The 23,661-nt window shown below is 47.2% G+C and overlaps 1 long non-coding RNA gene across 1 annotated transcript; it reads left to right on the top strand.

Moving 5' to 3' along the window:
• The first annotated feature begins 859 nt into the window (after positions 1-859).
• LOC120617570 (uncharacterized) lies at positions 860-23,041 on the top strand. The gene is made up of 4 exons (XR_005656960.1): positions 860-1,973; positions 17,259-17,714; positions 20,022-20,098; positions 20,369-23,041. It is a non-coding gene; the product is annotated as an uncharacterized LOC120617570 (long non-coding RNA).
• The last annotated feature ends 620 nt before the right edge of the window (positions 23,042-23,661 follow it).

The following is a 23,661-nucleotide window of genomic DNA, read 5'->3' as shown; positions in this document are numbered from 1 at the left end:
GCTGTTACAGCTAGTTGAAATACAGCTAGTGTCACGTAGAGAAAAGATCGCTGTGCTGGGTATAAAAAGGCCTTATTAGTTCTCTCCTAATGAGCTGTGTAACACCGAGTAAATAGCTCAATCCGAGATTCGAACGAAGTGATCTGAGAAGTCTTTTCAAGTTCTGTGATTCTGAATAAGATGTTCTTATCCATATCAGCAAGTTGACATTGTTGTAATTTAATTTCTGTGTCTAGGATAACCCTGTGTACGTACACGTGGTCCTTTAATGGCAATGAGAAGTGTATTTGAAATGTTTAGGTGTCCGATTTTGCGCTCCTTACTGAAGTAAAAAAAATATTAATGGTTTTTTGTTTCCCTTGGACATTACACTTGACTGAAAATCTTGTTTTTCATAATTTCCAAAGGATTAAATTAAATCTTCCTTTTTAAAAAACATATTACAGCTTAATAAAAAATAGAGCACTAAGAAATTGCGTCTGGAGCTCCTAGTGGAGAAAGTTACCATCGGGAGCGAGTAAAAATTCCCCGGGGGTAATCAGGCATCTTCCTTCCTTTCTGCTCTGATTTTTAAAATGCTTTACAAGCAGGCTACTTTCAGTAATTACTTGTTTGAATGAACGAAAGAAAAAAGGAACACATGGACATACTTGGGCTCTAGGTAGGACAAGCAGCTGTGTAAGCTGCTCACAGCCCAGAGTGCTGACCTGAGTAAATAATGGCATCTGAAAGCCCTTGCCTTCGTGACATAGGAAAACAGAGCAGGAGGGAGGGCCTCCGTGTCTGTCAGTTTCTACAGTGTGATTCAACGATTCCCGAGAAGGATTCCGGAGTGCCAGATCGGTCTCACTCCGCAAGACCCATACCGTTTGGGGCGATGGGACCACAGCATCTATAGTCACCTGAATGTATAACAGGCCTGAAAATGAGCACCTCCTGCGTTAATGCAAACGGGGCTTATTTAGCGATGGCATTTTATCAGAATCACTTAAACTGTATTATTAGATATAAGATTAAAAGCAATTATTCACAGCAGCAATGTTCGGCCAGTACACATGAGTACAGCTTTATCAGGGCATAGTTCTCAGCTGCAGCCCAGCCCTGCCCCAGAGCCCCTGGAACCCCAGAACCAGCAACCGAAAGCAAAATGCCTGAGGCCCTGCCCCCACCCAGCTGGCAGCCCCGTCATGTGTGCTCTGGCCATACCGCTTGTTAAAAACATTTTGAATATTACCTCTGTGTCAGTTTATTTACATAGAAAGTTATTTCATATCTTCATGTCCGTTAAACCTGAGTTCACTAGTTTTTACTAATTGCAACATTTTGAAATGGATCATTTCTTTTGTCTAAAATATGTAATAGGTTCCATGGGCATCTATTCAAATTTTGAAAGAGCATTTATACAAATCATGTTAACCCAGTTGGAATGAAATAACCAAAGTCTCCAGTTTTACTTTCTCTTTTCTACCAAATAATGTTTTAATAGACAGGTGGTTGTTACCAGAGCTGAAAAATGGTTAATCCTCCTCCTATGGTAACCTCTGTGTATGTCACACCAAAGAATCACCTCTGTTCTCTCTCCCCAGCCCTGGACAGCCATTCACGTGCCTTTGCTGAACTCTACAAGTAATACTGATGATGCCAGCATTTACTGCTTCCTAATTATTCTGCCCAGGCCCATCTGTAAGAATGCGTTACAGTTACATTTTATAGATCTTCAAGGGCCACCAGCTTGATTAACTGGCATTAATTACACTGTATTTTTCTCATTATCCACTGGGAGTGAGCATTGTTGTTTTAGATGAGATAAAATGTAGCGTAGTGAAACGAGTAACACTTCTCTTTCAGAGTTCTGAAACGGCTGCTCTGTGTTTACCGTGGGAGCCTGGAGTTAGGCGCTGGTGGGAACTCGCACGCCGAAGCTGTGACAGACGGTGGGGCTCTCGTGGTGTGAGGATCATCTCTCTGTACAGGTGAAGCTGTTAAAGAAGCAGAAAGGATGTGAGCAGGGAATCCAAAACACTAAACTGTGAAATCGTGAAATGAGAAGGAGAAAAAAGACTTGGGTTCACAGAGTTCAAAGATGGGCCTAGAAACGGCCCCATCAGCTGACGTGCCAGCAGTCACCCAGCTCCCACTCCAGTCCCAGCTTCCTCTCTGGCGGCCTGGCCCGCGGTGGGCAGAGGCAGCAGGCCCTTCTCTGTGCCAGGTCCTTGGCCTCTCGGGACCGATAGCCAGACTTGACTTTCTCCTCTCCCTCAGCTGACCAGGTTTCAACATTTCAGCTGGTTTGGTGCCTGATTTCAGGAAAGCACACTTAATCAAACAGCCCCAACCAGGCCTTGTCACTCCGGAGGGAGCAGATACTAAGTGGGGACAGCAGCAGCCGGCTGTGTCCGTGTCATCAGGGTGACTGAGCACCGAGCCTGGTGAGGGAAGGAGGCCTTTCGTCTCTGGGCTCAGACAGCTGGTGTCTAGTAAGCACTTCCTTCTGCACAGTGAAAATATGAAGTAATGATACCTCAGCCTCACTGCGTCACCACCTGCCAAGCCATAGAAGTGGTGGTTCTCGCAGACGATGTGATACATTGTCTTTAAACCCCAAGCAGTGAAACAAGGTCCTAAAACATTCGTCCCTAAGGCTTTGTCCTGGGAAGAGGCAGCTGAGCACAGGGCTTTAGAGCAGTGGCCTTAGACGTCCTGGGTTCATGGCTCAACACACTGCCACTTCGCTAACTATGCCTCTCCCTTCTCCTGACGCAACTTAAGGGTGTCGTCAGGGTTATGCGAGTGGACACACGTGAGGTGCCTAGCAAGATCTCGGGCACACAGTAAGCTTTCAGTAAACGGAATTATTTTAATAGAGACTAAGAAGGGTGAGGTCTAGATATAGCTCATATTATCAGTGCACATGTGTGTCGGAATGTGTGTAACTATCTCTAGGTTGAAAATGTGTCCACAGAGATCAAAAGTAGTTAGTCATCAGTTTTCTGCTACTTCCTATTGCACAAACTGTTTCCTGTCCCCAGGACTGCTGACACTAGGAAGTAAAAGGACAAATAACTTGATGAAGAGGAGCCCTGATTCCGGGTGGCTGTGTTTTCAGCAGCAGCAACAGTGGATCGACAGCTGGCCCCGGGCCTCTGTGCTCTCTAGGCCCAGTCTTCATTCAGCTGCCCGACTGTAGAAGCAGCTCTGTAGCGGCGGTGGGGGCGGGGGAGGGGATAGCCTGCCCTTCTCCCCACCGCCGCCCTGCAAACAACTGAGCTGGCAGTGAGCGGAGGGTCCTGGGCAGGTCAGTCTTCTGGAAGGCCCAGGCCCAGGGGGGGTGGGGCCCGCCCTCCTGGAGCCGCATCGTCCCACTTTGGTGTTCTGACATGGACAGTTGTGGGCTGACCCAGGGCTTAAAACATGATGCAGCATCAGGCAGACCAAGGGCTTCCTCCAGGTCTGGGCAGGCCAGTGGCACAGGTGAGCGAACCTGCCCTCAGCAAAACCACACTTTCTCCCTATCTCCACAGACAGCTGCTGAGCAAGGCGGTGAGCCCCCAAACTCCCTTTTTAAAAAATCAGATGCCATGGGAAACAGTAGATCATGTTTTGAGGAATTTAAAATCTGGGAGGAGACAGATGCGCACACTCCCACGAGTGGCTTCTGCAGGTGGGCTCCTTTAGGTCACACTGGAAGACAGTGACAGCTCTAAGTCCCCTGGGCCTGGGTCATCCCTGAAGCAACATGATCACTCCGAGCGAACCTGCAGAAGGCCCAGAAAGTCTAGGTCCTCGGCAAGACAGAGTCCCTGAGCCCAGATTTCCATCACCAATCACTGTCACCAGGCCCCAGGCCCCAGGCCATAAGTATTGCCTCCAAAAAATCTACCCCAGGAGCCAACACTTTCTCTCAAGTGATTTTCAGGGCTTCAAAGTGATCTTTACAGCGTCATTTCAAAATGAGGGCTGGAATACACAATTAAATCAAGGTGATGAAAGGGAGAGAATGTTTCTAATAAACAGTTTTATAATTATGAGCCCGGCTTCACCGTGAATCACATACTCCATTATAATACTAAAGTTGAATAAAATTTGTGTTTGCATCATAGGTGTTCTTATGACAAAGGGGAACTCACACTGTCACTAGAGACCTGGTGCGCGATTCGTTCTGAATTACAGTTGAACCCCTGACATTATAAGGGCTTGATAGGAATTTCCTTCTCAATATCTATGTTTACGAAAACGGCTTATTGTATCACGTATACAACAATTATTCACCAAGTCAGGGAAATGTTATAGACCACAGCAAAAGACTTAAATCACCCATTTTTTACACCAGATTTTTCCAAGGCAAAGTCTTGGTCATCTTATTGAGCCGTGTCACCTGGATGGCACAGATCTGAGCTCGGGACTTGGCCCTCCCTCTTGGTACTGCCCCTCGGTACTCCCCCTCCCCCACCCAGTCTCAAGTTCAACAGCTCTCCTCTCTGCCTCTGCCTTCTCCCATTGTCTCTGTCATCTTGGTCAAGGGTCATTTCCTACCAGCCCAGCAGCCTCTCTGCATACAGTCTTGGAGGCGCCATGAGTTACTTTAATCTTGAAACTTGCTGGTGTGATGTGGTATTATTTTTTATTCGTAATATAACATATGCATATCAACACCATGGTGTGTCTATCCCATAATCTTTTTCTTAATGTCTGTCACTGCACATCTGGATGGGAAACTTTGCTGGCACTTTAATATAGCTTTAAAAAAATACTTAACATAAGATTTATTATTCTATTAATCCTTCATTGTACGGCATCCACAACCGACGTCACTGTAAAGGAAGAAAAGGGGAAGGCAAATATGCTAAGAAGTGAGCTTAATAGCAGTTTGATTTTTTAAGTTCTGAACACAAAAATCCCACACCTTGCCTGCTAGCTCACATTTTTAACTCATTTGTCTCTCCACCCCGTAGTATTTCTGTAGCTTTAGTCCTCCCATATATTCTAAAGTTCGGGTAGGTTCAAGATGGCTCGAGAAGGCTTTAAGATTCTCTGTTCTGTCTGAAGTGGTTCACGAGATATACGTGGGTGAGCAGAGATCCGGGTTTCTGTAAAATGTGAACCACAGGAAAATACGAGGAAGCGTTAGAGACCTACGACCTGTCCTTTATTTTTTTGTTAGAATTGGATTCAATTAGTGGTCAACTTCACAGAACTAGAGAACACCGTCATTCACTATCCATTTTCCCTCTTCAAGAGTCAAAAAGAGGCTTCAGATCTGGGGAGAAAATCTTCATGCTAATTAAAGCTCACAGTTTGTTCTGTCTGGGCCTCATCTGCACAGCAACCAGAAACGTCCATGGCCCAGCAGTTTTAACCGAATAGTTCAGGAGCCAGTGTTTGCCCTTTGCAATGGTAAGCCTGGAGCGATTTCAGCTGTCAAGCATCTCAGATCCCCAGATTCTTACAAAGGAGATTTGCAAAGCTTGTAGTCTTTCCTTCCTAATTTAATTTAAACTGCACTCGTAATAAAGAGGCAAGTGCACGCACTGGCTTCCCTCTAACGCTGGCGTAAAATCCTGTATGACACAGATCTCTCTTGGGTCTGAAAGTTAAGTTCTAGAAGTATCTCAAGAACTGTGTCCACCCCCGCCACTCCCTGGCCTTAGCCAGCGCCATTCTCCAGCTCCCCCGGCCCCACGGTGTTCTTCCTCGCCAGCCCCTGGCAATGGAGCCGCTCACTTCTCCTTTCCAGCTCCTCCCGCAGTCCCTCTCCCTGGCTCCCGTCCCCCATCCTCCTCCTCCGGCCCACTGCAGGACAGACAGACGCAGCTTCCTCAGCCCCTCAGCCCCACCGCCTCCAGAACAAACACAAACCAGAAAAAGGACAAAGGAGTTTTAGTTATAGAAAGGTCAGAGTTTTAAAAATTACAAACACTGGGAAAATTACAAGGTTGCTAAAGAACCTCAGAAAAATCCAGCAGGGGTTTACAGAGCCTGACCTCATTTCCATTTCAATGGAGACCGGTAAACCATTGCCAATCTCTCCCAAACATTTTCTGTAGTTAGAGGCCCCTGGGCGCCTTCCCAGTCCCTGGGGTGTGCTGCCCTAACTGTTGGGGGCGGGGGGAGGAAGGACTGTCCAGGCCCCGTTTCTGACCCTTTGCCAAAGGAATCCTTTCTCCTTCCCCCCAAGGCTCCTCCCATGGGCTTCAGGCTACTTGCTCTGACCTTCAGTTTGCCACCATGGCCCCTAATGGAGCCCTTCGTGTTTGAGGGCTCGGGGACTTATCCTCACTGCCGTCCTCCCAAACCTGAGACGACCCCACCGGGCCATTCCTCACTGATCTTGCAGTTGCTCCCCTGCAAAGCCTGGAAGCCACCAAGCCTCCGGGGCAGAGCAGGGCGTGGGGCGCTGGCATTGGATTAAAACTGGCCCAGCCGCGTGGGACAGCAATGGAAGGCTCTGGCTCGCTGTGACGCGGGGCAGACAGCTGGCCGTCAGCGATCCTCAGTCTCTCGGCAGCACAGTCGGGACCACTTTATGGTCGCTGTGCGGATGAAATGAGGCAGTGACTGTAAAGCCCTTAGCATGTGCCTGGGATACAGTGATTGCTCAGTAAATATTGGCTTTCTTATCGGCATTCGCTTGCTGCTTTGGGTGGCCTGCTCTGTGTCATGCACGATCGACACAAGGCACTGGGGGAACAAAGCAAGTGACTGTCTCTGGCAAAGGAGGCGAGTAAACCAAAGCTTGCCAAGCAATGGGAGGCCTTTCCGTGGACTCAAGCTTTGAGTCCTGAGCAGGGAGAGGTGTACAGGTCCTTGAGTTCCAACCGGGAGGGTCCTCTGCACCCCAGGCCGATGGCTGGTCCTGCCCTGGCATGCACTTGGCCCTTCAACAATTGCTCTACTTAATGAGAGGATCCCGGCTCCCCAGTGGCCCTTTAGACTCAGCAGGAAAGAGCCCCCTGGAGCCTGCCTCTGTGGACACCCTCCCTCACCCTCCCTCAGCCTCCACATGGGGCTTCCTCTGAGACACCGTGCTCACCCTGCGGAACAGGCTAGTAACACGGCTTCCCCAGTCAAGTGTCGCCTGCGGGCCCCCCACAACCCGGGCCTTTACAAGCGTCATCTCCCTGAGTCTCCCCAACAACCCTGCCTGGCCAACTTGTCTTGTGTCAGACCCTGGCTCCAACAATGTCTAGTTTTGCAACTTGAGGCAGGTTCAGTAACCTCTCCGTGCCTCCGTTTCTGCATCTTCCCGTGAGGATGGTCTTCCTGCTCACGGGTCGCTGTGAAGACTGTGTGAGCTGATGTACACAAAGCCCTTGGACCAGCCCCTGGCACATAGTCGAGACTCAATAACTGTCATTATTATGCCACTAGTTTTCAACCCATTGGCAGAAGAGAGGTGACTGATGAGGCAGAGTTTGACAGGGGTTTACCAAACTGTATTTCCTCTCCTGCCGGGACACACAGCAATCTTCACCGCCTGCCTCCCTTGAAGTGAGGTGTGGCCGTAGGACTGAATTCTAATCAATAGAGCACGAGCTGAAGCGATGTGTACCCCTTCCAGGCCTGGCCCAGAAAAGTCCCCAAATCCTCCCCTGGGGCTGGCAGGAACGGGGACTTGTTGAGGATACGGGTCCCCAAATGACTGCCGGGGAAAAGCCACTTTGCAGACTTCTTCACCTGCACAGTCCTGCCCCCTAAGAAACACGCTATTGCTGCATTCGAACCACTGCATTTGGCTAGCACCCTACACAGCCTTTACTCACAAAGCTCATCTACCGGAGCTCGATGAAGGATCAATTTGCAGCAAACTGTCTGAACTATAGTCGTCTACTCGGCATGTCACCCCGTCCTCCTCTTCCTTGCCAGAAAACCTCTCTCGTCTTGTGGAGAAGCGAGTGACGTTGGGGCACCAGGACACCTCCGCCACCATCTGCAGGTGGTGCACACATGACCCTAGGCCCTCCCGAGAGGCTAGCCCATCGTTGCCACCGCTGCCATGGAATCTGCAGCAAAACAGGGCTCTCTCCTTGTGGTGGGTTGCTGGTTGGAGAGGGCGTGGGAGTTTCAGGGGTGCAGTGGCCATGGCGGTAATCACCGTGTGGAGGACCAAAGGCAGAAACCGACACAGATGGAGTGGCTCCAATGTGGAAGCCCGTTTCCAGCATCGTCTGAGCTCCGTATTTGTTAACGTCCAGTCCACATTTCCCAGTCACCTTGGTCAGTGAACCTCCTTTTCGGTTAAGCTCATCAGGGCCAGCTCTCCCTTTGTTGGAAAGGCAGGTTCCCAATTTAGCAGCCTCGCCCTTTCCCCTAGTTCCCTTGGGCCTCGGGCTCAGCTCACTGCCTGCCCTCCCCCAGTCCCATCTTCACATTATAAAAAAATATTAAAACTCCTTAAATAATCAGTGACAGTAGCATGCATGACTTCCACTGAAGGAAGAAGAGTATTACTCACTCACATGTGGTCCTAACTGATGACACTCGCGGTGAGGACGGGAGTCTGGCTGTCATGCCACAGAACAGATCCCATGCAGACAAACTCAGTAGGCCTGCCCGCGGTTTTTTAATTGCACTTGTAGATGTCGAGTGTGCGTGTCCCCAGAATGTGCCACTCCGGCGTGCAGGTTATTACGCACCAGAATCAACGGAAGCCCGACACACTCGGGAAGAGCTTCCTACTCCCGTTTTTCTCAGAGATTCAGCTAGGACAACCTGCTTCGGGAAGGTGACATAGCACCGTAAGCATTTCACCTTGGCCGTGGTCAGCGAGGCTCCCGGCAGGTTTACGAGAAGCCCCTGTGCCCATAGCTTCCGGCTGCCCAGCGAGAATGTGCCTGCCAGGTGTGTTCCCCCTTCCTCCAGTACCTGCCAGTCGCCTAATCTTACTTCTGAAATCTAAGACCCCTTTTCTCGCTTTTCTCCTTTGTCCCAAAGTCATATGTACCCAATGTTGCTGCCCTGTTTTTGGAATTATCGTGCGTATGAGAATCCCCATCCGCACATATTAAACATTTTATTTTTCTCTTGTTAATCTGCTGTACATCGTTTGAATTATTCAGCGAGCCGGAAGAATCGAAGGGCTGAGGGGACAGTTTCTCAGGCCCCACCCAACACACTGCACTTTTATTATTAAAGATTTCTTAAAGCAGTAATGAATGTGCGGATTGAGATTGCAAATTTCCTCCATATTATGTTGCCTTGTAATGGGGCTTGATCAATAATACTTTGATATGTTTTTCCTTTAAAGCAACATAGTCGCAACCCTAGAGATTTGCAAAAAAAGGCAATTACAACATAAATTAATGTTTACGGTGATATAAGTTATCCTCCCAGTCTTCGCCTCAGTCTTTGGGGCGAGTACAACAGCGGTCCCCAACTTTTTTGGCACCAGCGACCGGTGCTCTTACGAGCATCTGACGCCTGATGATCTGAGGCGGAGCTGAGGCGGTGATGCTGGTCCTGCGGAGCGGCTGCAGACAGAGACGACACTCCCCCGCCACTCACCTCCTGCTATGTGGCCCAGTTCCTGATGGGCTACAGATTGGTACCGGTCCACAGCCTGGGTGTTGGGGGCCCCTGAAGTACAGCACATCCCTCGATCTGGGTGGGAATGTTCTGTAAAATATATACTCCGCTCGTTTTTGTCTCAAATAACATCAGGTATTGTAAGGCTTGTATCTTTGAATTTTATTTGAATTTCATTTTGAAATTCTTACTTAAACCAATTTCTTATAAAAATCGGCAATTTTAAAATGCTGCTAAACTGTTCAGCCGTTTTCTTTCATTCCGGTGAAAACCGGGCTGGCCGTTTCTCATGCAAGTCTTTCCCGGCAGCCACTTCCAGGCTTCGCGTTCTTATTTTATTTTTTCGTCTTTACCCTCCTTTATCGCCCTTGCTCTGCACCCCCGAAACCCTCTAAGTCTTTAGGAACCGAGCTTTTAAAAACCTTACTCTACGCTGTTTCCTGGTTACGGGACTTCTGTTTAGGGCAACGGGAAAGTTCCGGCGATGGTGTTGATGGTTACACAGCCTGGTGAATGTAATTAGTGCCGCCGAATAGTGCACTTAAAAATGGTTAAAATGGTAAGTTTCATGCATCTTTTGCCACAATAAAAGAAATCTCATTCATACTTCCTGTCTCGTATATTGGTACACATCACTAAATACAGATTCCCCCCCACTCATGGATAGCTTCGACTACGAAGGATGAAAAAGTCAGTCAAATGTAGAATGTAAAGCAATTTCATTCCTTAAAAAAACTTACAAGGTAGAACAAAGCACACACATCCTCTGCCAGCTGCCTTTGGCAAACCGCTCTGTTTGCTCATGCGCAGAAAAAAGCCAAGCCCGGCCACCGCCACCCACAGTACTGACTAGAACAAGACCAAGGACCCCCGGAGACCGCGGGGCGTGTATTCGAGTTCCCATCCCCTTTTCATCTTTTTGTCCCCCTTCTTGATTCACATGCAGATGAACCCAGAGCAACTGCTCACTATATGGCTTTTTCACTCTAGTCGGGAAGGTGGAGGGAACATCTAAATATTTATGAGGCTTTCTCTCCCGGGTTTATGATGCGTCCTTGTTGGATGTGGAGGAATTACGTTAATGAATGCGTGCCTGCACACACCGACACAGAAACCGGGCAAAGGGGAAAAAAACACACACACAGAGCTTTGTCGGCACTCACCAAACAGTTCCCATGAAAAGCAAGAAAAGAGGGCGAGGGGGAGGAAGAGAGATTTAAAATCTGTTGCCAGGAGAGAAATAAATTGTACAGCTCGACACAAAAGCGGGAACAAAGTTTCATCTTTGCTTTCTGGAGTTGCAAATGTAACTGTTGTTCAAGTTGTACGAATGTGAACTAAAACGCGGTGGCTGAAAAAATGAGGGCTGGCTGGCCTGGCTCTTGCCAGTGACAAAGAATATTAAAGACGGAGTTTCAGTATTGGTAATAAATCATTTATCAGAAAACAAAGAACTAACCAAGGTTTCCTTTTAAGCAGGGCTTTATACGTGTCCCTTCAATACGGGTCATCTTTTATTATTGCTAGGGTTTTTATCATACTGCCCAAATACAGCGCCTTTCCGTTTTCATTACACCAGCTAAATTCCACTTGAAAGTGAATTCACCCTGAATGTGTTTGCATGAAATTATATCTACTTATGGCTTAGACTGTAAACCATCTTCAATTATAGGTAATCTTTATGATATTTTAATAGATAGAATAATATATTATTAGCACACTGGAACTGAAATGCAGACGTATTAATGGCCTTAATATCACTCCGCCAGAACACAGTCATGTCGCCAGCCTTTAATCATCCTCCCAGCCTCCCTTTCGGTTCTGCTCCCAGTGAATGCAGAAGGCGGAGCGGCAGGCAAGGCCCCTGCCCGGGAGGGCGCGGTGGCTCCGTAATTATCTTTAATTATCTTTAATATTCGTGCAGCAGGATGGTAGATTGAAACGTGTACTTAGATGAAAAATATTATCCCTCGACTGATATTTATTTTTATTTGTAGGTCATAACATACAGACATTAAGGCCGTAGTTGTTATTTTCGCAGATTCTTGCTGGATTCAAGGACTATTGAGGCTGGTTCTCGTAGCCCATCTTCACAAGGTACCAAAAGAGGCGGAGAAATCCCACCTCAGACCCAACGCAGCCCAAACATGTACGATAGCTGAAGGGAAGGAAAGCCGAAGAGAAGTCTCCAACTTCTATTAAACAAGACAGAAGGCTTCCCTTCACATTTTTGTGGCAAACCGAAAATTAATTGTTGATTGTTAAAATTTATTTGTTTTCTCACATTAGAGTCAAAATAGAACATATTTTTCTATTTCCAATCCCGCCCCCCTCCAAAAAAGAAAAATCTGGTTACTTGATTCTTAGTTATTCGAAATCCAGATAATAATTGACTCTAGTCTATTTATGTAACTATTGTTATAATCTAAGCATTAACTACTCTTAGCTTACAGAGTGTCTTTAAATCAGTTTTATCAGTAAAAAAAAAAAAAAAAAAAAAAAAAACAAGAGAAAATGTTCCCACAGAAATTTTGGACAGTCCTTTATCTGATACAGTGACAGAGAAATGTTTTGGCTCAGCATTATTTCATAGTCATTTATTACTTACTTGCTCGAATGAATAGGCACTTGGCTAGATCTAAGTTTAAAGAAACCACATACAGGTTTTAAAGAAAAATTTAGTGAAAGTTTCAGAAAACTTCCAAATTCCTCCTGAAAAAAAAATGTATTGCTCACAAGATATTTCCAAAGGCATTTAGTGTAAAATTGGGGAAACCAGTAAGAGCATTTGGTAGATGTTTTTAAATGAAGGCTGCATGGCTTTGATCAAAAAGTTGAATACATAAATTCTGTCCTCCATTTATGCATAAATGAACATAATGTACATAAACAGAGCTGTTCCCCCTATTCATGGACCTTGCTCAAACTCAGTTCATGTCCCGCACGTCAAGCTGCTGGAGGCTGTGAGCGGTGTCGTGTCAGTCCAAGCTGCTTGGTGGCCCGAAGCCACCCCACATTCATCACCAGGGCTAGGCCAAGACTGGCACTTTGCACATTGTCACACCACAGGAAACAGTAGGGCTGGCCGTTTACAGGCTCCACACCAGAAGGCCGTGACCTGCGTGGAGAAGGTTGAGGGTCTTCAAGAAAACTTTCTCTTGACTGAAAATACGTTCCTCACTGGAATACTTGACTTCTTAAAAATCCCTGTTAGTTATATGTTTTTTAATAACATGAATCTATTCAGGGAGGATGCCGTCCGTTCTGACTGAAATTATTGTGGTGGATTCACCTTAGCAGAGGAAAAAAAGTCTAATTTAAAACATTGAATACACTAAGGAAGGAAAGGTTCAAGCCCTGGCAACAGTGTCGCGTAGAGGAGCATACTAGAATGTTCTAGAATGTTCTAGAACGGGGCCCACTGGGAAACTGAGATACGTTTTTGCGGTAGCTGAGAGACTGGAACATAAAGGAGACGTTAGCAGGGCCGAGACAGCTGAGGACTAACTTTATAGTCTGTAAAAGTTTGTCTCTGAAAATGACAACTATTTTTTACCTACAAAATTGGAAAATATACCTTAATGTATAACCCACTCAAAGTGAGGAAACAGACATTCTCATATACTAATGCTAATACTATCAATTGATAGATGATTTCCGCAAGGCCATTTGATCATATATATCAAAAGATTTAGAAGTTAGTGTGTCTTTGGGCTGTAATGTCACTTCTGGGATTTTATTTTGTAAAAACAATCAGAGATGGGCAAAGGTATAGCAATATTATTTCTAATATAGGAGACAGAACATATTTATTTTATTATTAATTATTTTATTTTGTTGCTGAGCTATATTTTCTATAGAGAAAATTGTGTACTTTGAAATCAGCCATAAAATTTGTTAAGAAAAAAACGTTTGTTTGTGGTCTGCGAACCCCTTTGATGGAGAGTTCCTTCCAGAAACTTCATGCAAACTACCCCAGTGTCACAGAAGGGCTCCAGTCCAGGGGTGTATCGCAAAACTATGTGCAGATACTCCAAAGACAGTGCCTCTTGGAAGACGTGCAAAATGTCAGCAAAATGGTCGTGTTTTGGAAAATGTAGACAAAACTGAAAGTTTTAAGTAATTCGATTACACGTATTTCTGAAAATAGTTCATAATGTCTCATTTACTTTTTAAAATACAAATAAAAACACAGGAAATATATGCAACACTTAGCATTTCTACTCTTAAAATCTTGGAGACTTCCTATTTTGTCTAGCCTCTGCTTTTTGCAGTGCAATTTCATTTCCGTGGAGTTCCATACAAATAGGAAAGCACTGAAGAGCATCATCTGTTCTCAGACCAGAACTGACCTGAATTTGTATTGAAATATCTAGGAATACATAAAAATATCCACATAAAGCATTAACTCAGAACTGAAATATTAAAGACAGTATTTCGCAAGGGTTTATCTCACGGTTTGATTTTTGTTTCTCAAACGTTTTCAAATATTTGATCCTTGAAACCTTCACCCAATTCATTGTGAAGTTAAAAATGCCGCCTATTTCAGAATATTTCCACTTACTTCTCAAACATGATAGGAAGGGGCAGACCAGCCCCAGCGGTGTCCGTGGCAACACTGGGAGTGGCCGCTGTTACACACGGTGATGTTTTTCCGACCCGACACTGTTGTCGCCCTGCGCTGACACACATGTTGCACAGCTGAGCCTAAATCCAAATGGAATCGAACAACGTTCTGGCTAAATGCCAAATCCGAACCTTCCCTGGCCTGTCTCCCTCATCCTCTGACAGTGGGCCTATGTGCGGGCTCGTCTGAAAATGGTTTGAAAATAGTGGCGGGGGCGGGGGGGATTTGTCAGTATTTGCACAATGAAATAACCGTCTTATTTTGTCCATATAGACAAAGGACCAGTCAAGTCAGTGAAAAAATATATATATGTATATATTTTTTAATATTTGATGAGTTGACTTAATTGTATGGTTCGTTTATGTTGGTTATTCGAGTTATCTATCTACACGGTTGCATCTTAAATCTGAATTTTCACACTCTAAGGAAAAATTCCCATTGAATAATATTTTCTTTTTTCTTTTATTTGTTTATTTTTAAAATTTTTATTACGCGGACATTGGTTAACAAAAATCCAGTAAGTTTCAAGTGTACCATTCCACAGTAAGGCGCACACACACACACACACACACACACACACACACACATTGCATTGTGTGAGTACGTTATGAACATTCTGCTGTAGTCTGTATTTAAGTGTACAAGTTACACGAAGCTAACATTGAGTCATAAATGCTCTGCGTGGGAAAGCCCCACAGAGGTCGTCTTGGCCAGTGACGATCAAAGGGCCTGGGCTTCTGTATTTCCTTCCCTGACTCCTGCAAGGACAGCAATTTCACCTCCGTTTTGTATACTGGATTTCCTGAAACAACGACAATACAAATACAGCTCGAAAACCGGCGGTCCAGCCTAGCCTGCCTCTCACGTCACGCCTGCGCAGCATTGCACAGAGCCAGATCAGCTCGGAGCCTTCCACCCTTGGCTCCTCATCTTCGGGGGAACTGCGGGCCCTTTTTAGAGAGTTGCCGTGATGTCGCTTTGTTGAAGCCGTCTTTTCACCATTTTAGCGTCCACCACTGATTTTTTCCAGTGATCAATTTGGTGCCCGTTCCTGGGTTTTCTCGATTGTTAAAACCAGTCGGTATAAGAGAGGAAATGAAGAATGAGACTTACGTAATCCTCAGTTTTAAGTGTAATTCATCTATACAATCATTCAGTCTTCCTAAACTATGTGAATGGAATTTGTTTGCATAGATGTAATTCCACCAAAGACTTCGAAACTGCGAACTAATTACGTGATCTAATTTTGGAGCTTTCCCAAACTTAATCTCTGAATTAGTTATCTTTTGCTCTTCTTTTATGTGTCATCTTGCTTTTTGACATTTCATTAGGTATCAGAACCAAGAGAGACAAAGTACAAGCGTATTTATATTTTATCAAGTTTCAAGATAACAGCAAGTATTTTATCCCAGACTGATCTACAGAAGAGTTAGGTGGTTCCCAAACCAATGTTTTGGCAGGAAATAAAAGTACAAATAATTATGAATAGCGATATCTTTAAATATTTTTTAAAAATAATCCTGAGAAGAACAGTTTTTTTGCTGAATTCGATTTTCATTTTTCATGGAAATGACTGTGTGCATGCAGGTCCATCCACGTGTGTGCGTGCGTGCGTGTGCGTGTGTGCGTGTGTGTGCGTGTGTGTGTATGAGCGAGGTATGGTCGGAAGGAGCTTTGGATGTTGTATCAGAAGACCAGGGTCTAAGTCCTGTCGCGTGACTTGCTGGTTGTTTGACAGTATGGAAGTCACTTTTCTCTCTGAATCTGCGTTTTCTCATCTAAAATCAGGGCTAACAGTGCTTGTCCAATCTGTTTCAAGGGCTTATCATAGCAATCAAAGGAGATAGTGTATGTGAAACTTTATTATTAATTACGTGTATAGGGCTCTAATTACATATACTGGTGAGTGGTATAATTACACCAACAATTCAATATAAGATTTGGGGCAACTCATTCAACTTTACTGAGCCTTGTTTCTTCATATGTGAGGGTGGATTATAAGGGACTCGTGGGGACAGAAGTGTAAGATTGAGGACAGATAACTAGTTATGACTCCTCTGGTTTTTTAAGGAACATAAACTCAATTGGAAATAGTTTAAGCAAAAAAAAAAAAAGTGTTTACCGAAAGTCCTCAGTAACCATGGCAAAGAAGCAACTGAGCCTTAGATATCACTGGACCCAGAACTTTCTTCTCATTGCATACTGTTTTAAGTTTCTTAGACAAACTTCCTACACGCGGCTGGACACACAGCCACCAGCAACACATCTCGCAATTTTGCTACAAGAAGAAAAACCCTAGCTAAAATTGCCCACCTCCTTGCCCCAAGCCCAACGCCACTTGAGAAGTCCCAAGAAAAGCCTCCAGCTGGCTCAGGTCGGGTCAGAGGCCCTGGACGGGAGTGTCACTAGTCGTCCCCACTTGAACCAGAGGGTTGGAGCGAGAGAGAAACGGTTTTTCCAAGAGGAGAGTCGGTGTCCCCAGAAATGAGGAAGGGACAGAGGTAGTCAAAGCAGTGAATGTTCACGCAGAAGCGCAGAGGGCTGGCCGAGCTGTGGCCTCTCCGCCACTCCGGTGGGGGCTACCGCAGGCTGGCGGCGCAGCGCCCCATCACGTGGGACAAACAAAACCCCATCCCGCCTTGCCTTCTCTGGTCGATGCGAGGCACGGATGCCAGCGCGCATATAAAGGCCCCTCAGGAGTTGAAAGCGCCACACCAATAAGAGGCAGGACCAAGTTCCTCTAGTTCTCTTGCATTTTGGTCACCGCCTAAACCCTTCCAGTTTGTAATCTTATAGAAGCACAGAACCGGGAATGAAAACCACTCTCTTAATTCTATTTTGTTAGAAAACAACACCATTTCAGAAGTGTTTTTTATTTTTTTCCATAGTTAAAATTTTATTTACCTCCTGTTAAATCATGCATGCAATTTACTTGGGGCGATCGCGGAATTTTTTTCAATTAGAAACATGTAAATTACAAGATACATTATTTATAATGCACACAGAGTTGACTGTTTTAGAGTATCACCTGAAGAAACAACAGGAGAAAAACACCAGTTGAGAATCTTTGACGTCACACTGGTCTAAATGTCCTCCCTGTTCCTTTTAGGTCTATTTGTAGAGCTTTTCCAATCTTGGACGATTTTCTCTGGCGTGACTCCTGCCTGCTACGGAAGCTCTTGTGTTTGGCGCAGCTGTGCGCATCGCATGGAGTTACGTGTGACCCCGTGGTGGGGACGGACATCTCAACCTTCGTTACTTCAGCGTCGCCTAGACTCAGCTCCTCGGCGCTGGCTCATGGGGCACTGTCTACCTGGAATGGTACCTCCGTTCCCTTCTCCCTGCCCGTCGGGGGATGTGCCCATCGCATCCTTGAAGACCGGGCTGACTGTACCGCTCTAGGATAGATACCTGACCTGCGGACCCTCTCCGATTCGGTGAGCTTCTTAATTTGGTGACCGTGGGAGCCGAGCGTGTCCGTTGGCACGTCTCAGGCCCAGCTTCGTGCCTCTTCTCAAGCTGCTACATGTGTGTGCTTTGTCTCTCCAAAGGTGAAGCCTGAGTGGTGAGTGCCTGCCAGTTTCTTTGCAGGAGCTCAGCGACCTTTAGTGCTGCCAGAAGAATTTGGGGTTAGTGTGGAAGAAGGAGGCAAGACAGACAGACGGACGCAGCCAGCGTCTGCCCCGTTCTCATGTGGGCTCTTCACCTGATTGGGAGCTCGGGTGGGGACTGCAATAAAAGCTGAAAATAATACTCTGGGGTGAGGGCCAAGGTCATGGCCAGCGAGTGTGTCCAAACTACTGGAGCCGAGTTATGGGGCCAGAATGAGTGGTGCCGGGCCAAGAACGGGGGTTGGGGGACGGGAAGGCGGGGCGCGACGGGCCCCAGCGTGGAGGTCAGCTGGGCCGTCAGGCGTCTCTGCTGGCCACAGGCGGGCCAGGAGGTTTCAGGTCTGCAGACAGGCCGGCAGAGGCACGCAGGGTCACTGCCGGTCATTCCATCTGCTCCAGGGGTCCCCCAAGGGAACTCTGATTGCATGCTCTCCACAGATGGGCAGGAAATTCTGCTCCTTGGTTATTCTAATCCCAAGTGAGCCATGATACACGCAGAGCCAGTTTCAGCTTCAATCTTGTCACCTCTGTCCAAACCGGAATCAGTCCCCACGGGTGTGTGGCCCCCGGAACATCGAGGCTGCCGGTGCCTTCCTCTCCGGCAAAAGCCCAGCACGGAAAGGTGCCCCGGGCAGCGACACAGCCCAAGGCTGGGGCAGGTCACAGGAGGAATGTGTGATGCTCGCTTGCTCGGCGCCTGTGCCTGTGCGCATGCGCGCGTGTGGGTGCGGGGGGAGGGGGGAGAGGGGGCGGGGACCGGATTCTGTTCTGTGACAGTTTCCACAGTTTATCTAACTATCCATACACTTCCTCCTCTTCCCTGTTCTTCCTGTGGGGACAGTTTCGCCCCCAGTGCCATGAGATCCCAGAGGAAATGTGAGCACTTAGGATGGTCTACATCCACATCCAACTGCAAGGCCAGGCTTTCTGTTAACAACTCAATCATGCCATGAAAACGAACCTCGCTCCTTAAAAATTTGTTTAAGTCCGGCGCGATGGACTCACTCATGCAAGGCGGTCGATCCGTGAGGGTGTGCTTGTCTCGCACAGAGGCAGAACTTGGTTGGTCCCATTACTCAGACACCAAAGTGTTTAACTCTTTAAAAAACATTTCTGACAGAAAAAAATTAAACGCATATAGCTAGCTACCCGAAGTTTGCACACATCAGTAATTCCAATGTTTGGTGAACGAGTTAGTCTTTCTATGCCTTTGGGGTTTGAGATGCTGATACACCCGCTCGTCCGCGAGTTCAGGGGGAAGGGTGTCTCTCTTTTCAGCTCTTTGTTCCTCCCCCGCCCCACTGCCAGAGGGGAGGGGGGGACGGGAGGGGGGGGAGAGAAGGGGCCCACCCCCCTAACTGCTTGAACTGTGTACCTGGATGGAAACCCGCTTTCGCAGTGGAGACGGAAGCATTCGATACCCACGAATAATCCAGAGCGGGCTGTAATTTTCATTCTCTGGGCTTTCTAATGGGAATATTAACATTTTGGGGGCTCTGGAGGACAAGAAAAGAAAAAGGCCTTTTTATTGAAAATCCTTTATTCACAACCTCACTGCCCATCTCCTGAAACTGATCACTTCTGTAAAATGTCATTTTATCTGGTAGGAAAGTTCAAACCCTGCCAAGGACAATATTCCATTCTTTGTATCTGTGAGGGCTAAAAAAAAAAAAAAAAAAAAAATTAATACTGTTCCTCCCACCTTCTAAGTTCTTCTAGCTGGGCTAATAATCAAATTAACAGAGACAGATTAATAGGAGAAAATAAGATTTTCATACGAGCGCATGGGGACTTCATATAAGCATGAAAATTCCAAAGACAGGGAGGCAACATGGGGCATATATGACATTTTGAACAAAGGAGGAAAGGAGGAGGCGGGGTCTTAGATTTCGGAAGTGAGAATGTGTGATTTACAGGTAGTTGAGGAGAACAGAACATACCTGGCGGGCAAATTCTTGCTGGGCAACCTGGAAACAATGGAACAGGAGCATCTCCCTATCAGGCACCTGCCTGAGGCCCTGTTTACTGTACTTAATAAAAAGTAGGCTAAGGCAAGGACATCATCCTAAGATTTCCTGCCTGAAGCAATTTTTTTTTCCGAACCTCTTGCGCAAGAAGGTTCTTGCTTAGCCTTTTGTTTGTCAATATCCAGCTTGAAAGACAATACCCTACGAGGCAGCTTCCAGTGGCAAAACTGTGGTCTCCTTCGTATCCAAGATCTATATGTGCGTTTCTCCTAACGTGAATTCTCTTTCTATCAGAATTTTGTTGAAAGCACAAGATTCTTTTCCATCCAGTGACGAGAACAGAGGGCTGACTGCGGCATGTCTTCTTTTAGGTGACACGTGGCACTCTTGGGATAAAATAAGGGCTGAGGGGGAAAGTGGCCCCTCCCAGACTTGTCCTGAGGAGATGAGGCAGTGACAGCACCTAAAACACCCGTGGCTTCCGGCCATCGTGCTGCTGTGGGGGTGGTGCTGGAGTACTGAGGGCATGGGAGGCTCCAGGTGCCCCGTATTCTGATGTGACACCCGCTTCGGCATCCAGAGATGAGGAAGACGTGTTCGCCTGCCGGGCGGTCAAGGGCTTATGGGAATTTTATTTTCAGAAACGGAGCGGCTGCCAAAGAGATAGCGAGCCCAGGAGGCGTGCTGAACGCCGAGCATGCCACCGTGTCTGACATCAGAGTCCCCGTTCTCATCCATGTTCCGCCGCTAAGCAGCCGTGTGACTCTGGGCACGTCCACTTCTCCCTGGGTTTCGCCTGTGCTACCTTTACCCCAGGTGAATTCAATGACATTTTCTCTAACTTCTCATTGAGCGCCGACGTTCTATAATTACAGCGACCCATACCAACGAGGATGTTAAGATTATTATGTGAGTGATGAATTCTCATCAGTGATTAAAGAACAGATTCCTATGGCCCTTTAAGCAGGGCTCTCATATTATTTTCTCAAGTGACCTCTGGGACTATCCCGAGATAGAGCCTTACTAGCAAACCAATAAATCCCAGACAGCAGGGGAAATATCCTGTTATCAGATCAAACTAGCAATGAGGGGAACCGCCTGATGTCTTAATTAGAAGAGCAATAATTTATTGAGCACCTGCTATACCAGACCTTGTGTGAAACCCTTTATATCCATTCCCCAGTCGGATCTTTGAAAAACCTCGTTAAGTTTATAACCATTTTATAGATGAGGAAACCGAGTCTTGCCCGTGGCACTGAGCTCGGACGTAAGGCCATGTCGCTGACGCCACACTCATATTCTTAAGCACTGCCTTGCTTATTCCTCAGGAAATCACAGAGAGCTTTGGTAAAAATAACAGCAACACTTCCTTGGGATCGATTACACGTCATCTCTTGGGTTTAGAACAGGGCCTGCACGATGTTGGTTCTTGTTGAAAATTTGTCAAATGAAAAGTCACTGCCCGGTTGCTGGCAAGGTCCCTCGCTCCTCGGTGTTACCATCTGCGGAACAGGGCTGTCCAGCGGAATTGCCTGTGATGACAGAGATGTCTGTTATCTGTTGTCCAGTTGGTCACCTCGTGTGGCTCCTGAGCACTTGAGATGTGGCTAGTGCGGCTGAAGAGCTAACTACTAAATTTTACCTAATTTTGATGAATTTAATTCTTAATAGTCACATGTAACTCATGGCTGCCATATTGGACAGTGGGAGTCTAGGGTACAATATGGGTGAAATGCTTGACACGCAGTAAGAATCTGGGTTTACCGATGAGAAAACACAGACTCCTTGAGATGAAGTTGTCTCGCCCAAGGACGGATGGACCGGAAGGGATAAGACTGTGACTCAGCCCTGAGATTTTCTGGTCTAACCCAAACGCATCCTCTAGCGTGCTCCCGTGCAGCATTACAGAGAAAGGAATCGAGACTTTCGGGTTGACGGAGCCCCAGCACACCAACAGACAGAAACAGCGGCTCATCATCTCCACGGTTTGGGATGGTTTCGCACGAAGATCTCGATGGCCATTTAGAAAGGCGAACCCGTTGTCTTTTGTCAAAAGCTCATCCGATAAGAACCATCACAAACGGCATCTGCAGCCCCGGCGCTGTCCCCTAACGGCTGCGGTGGGCGTGTTGCCAGCCAGTGCGCCACCGAACCCAGCTGTCAAGCAGCTGCGGTGGCCGGGATGCAGCCTGGCGAGGCCCGAGGCGGAGCGAGCGCTGTGGGCATCCTATGACTGCGTCGCTCTAAGGCGGCGCTCCGCGCTTTTCGCCGGCATCTCCCGAAGGTGCCGTTTCAGACCCTTTTCCTGCTCAGCCTCTCGCCGGAGCCTCAGCACCGCAGGTCTACGGTTTATCTGTTTATCTCTGTACTGTATGCGTATCTGTGCTTTATTCATACAAGTCGTGATGTTTTTCTCTTGCTTCCAAGAACTAATTTTCATCCCCTTGCAGGGGGCAGGGTTGATGCCACCTTGGTTAAGAATGTTCTAGAATGGACTAACTCTTGGCAGCGAAGGGAGGCGATGTGGGAGAGGCACCGGCTCCCGTCAGGCAGGCTTGAGCTGCACTCCTCTCTCCGCCTCTACGGCAAACGACTTCATTGCTTCGAGGCTCTGTTTTGCTTTTCTGTAAAATGGGGGTAAAAATATCCACAACCCACAGGGTTGTTGTGAAGGTTCCATGAGATTATGAATATTCATGAAGAGCGTGTGGCAAGTGGTAGATGCTCGCTCCCTCGGTGCTGGCTGGTGGTATTATTTTTACCAGCACAGAGGCATTCTGGCAATGCGGCCGATTTTCAAACCTGTTGTTTTCTGGAGGGGGCTTTACAATGTCGAGGAACAGCTGCTTCTCTCACTGCTCAAAAGGATACAGGGTCTCTCATCCAGCTCAAGTCGGGTCTTCCAAACGCTTATTAAGGCCCGTCAGGGCTGATGAGACAGAAATCACAGGCAGAATCTGCCTGACATAAAATATGCACAGTAACACTATCTTAATTAGATGTACATGTCTCTAAAGATATAAATAAATGCTTCTTTTTTTGATATGTGTGATTTAATAGCCTAATAACAGGGGAATGTTGCTGAGATATAATTCAGGGGGTGAGGGAGAAATTAATAAACTCAAATATTTAAAGCTCAACAGCAATTAACAACCCATTTAAAACAAATTTCCGAATTTTAATGTTATTTATCCTGATCCAACCAGGACTAAGCCCGGGGTTCATCGTTATTCATTTGCAGACTTCACAGGGTGCCCTGCCCTCTGCCTGGGAGACACTTGGAAATTCCATTATGCCTGTGCAGCCGGCCGTGAAGCCAGCCCTGGGCACAGCGAGGGAAGTCAGAAGTCCCTCCTGAGCCGTCGCCGGCACAACGTTCCCATTTCCCCGCTCGCTGCTTCTGCCTCTCCCGCTTCCTCGGAAACTTGGATTTCAATTTCTGCGTGTTTAGCGACGCACACTCGCCCTACACAGAGCCAGACTGCTCTATTCTTAAAGGTCCCCAGAAATCGAGCCATGTCCACGTCGGCCACCCCTGGTCAGCCGGGGCAGAAGCCTCCGTGCGCACGTGGAGGGGTGGGAAAGCGCGTCCCCAGCTGTACCTGTGTCTGAAGGGACACGGGGTGGGGGGGGGGATGAGGGAGGGCATGAGATGGCACGGGCGGTGGAGACTCTTCCTGAAAGATGCGACCTGTGGGCGGCTGGAAGCACACAGGGCCGGCGGCGACAAGCCGACCCAGGGTCATTTCACTAGCAGTGAATTTTGTGTGTCGACCCGGTAGGGGGCGGCTGGAAGGACAGGGGGTGGAGGGGGAGAGCCGCACGGTGCGAGACGGTGGGAGAGCACGCGGTCAGCTCTGGGTGCACAGAGGTCCCGCACAAGACGCCCTGGACGCGGCCCCTTATTGAGGCCGTCCCTTCTGCTGGAGAAGGG

The sequence above is a fragment of the Pteropus medius genome, unplaced genomic scaffold (assembly GCF_902729225.1).
Source record: "Pteropus medius unplaced genomic scaffold, Ma_sr-lr_union100, whole genome shotgun sequence".
Lineage (NCBI taxonomy): Eukaryota > Metazoa > Chordata > Mammalia > Chiroptera > Pteropodidae > Pteropus > Pteropus medius.
This window is presented reverse-complemented; position numbering and strand designations above follow the sequence as displayed.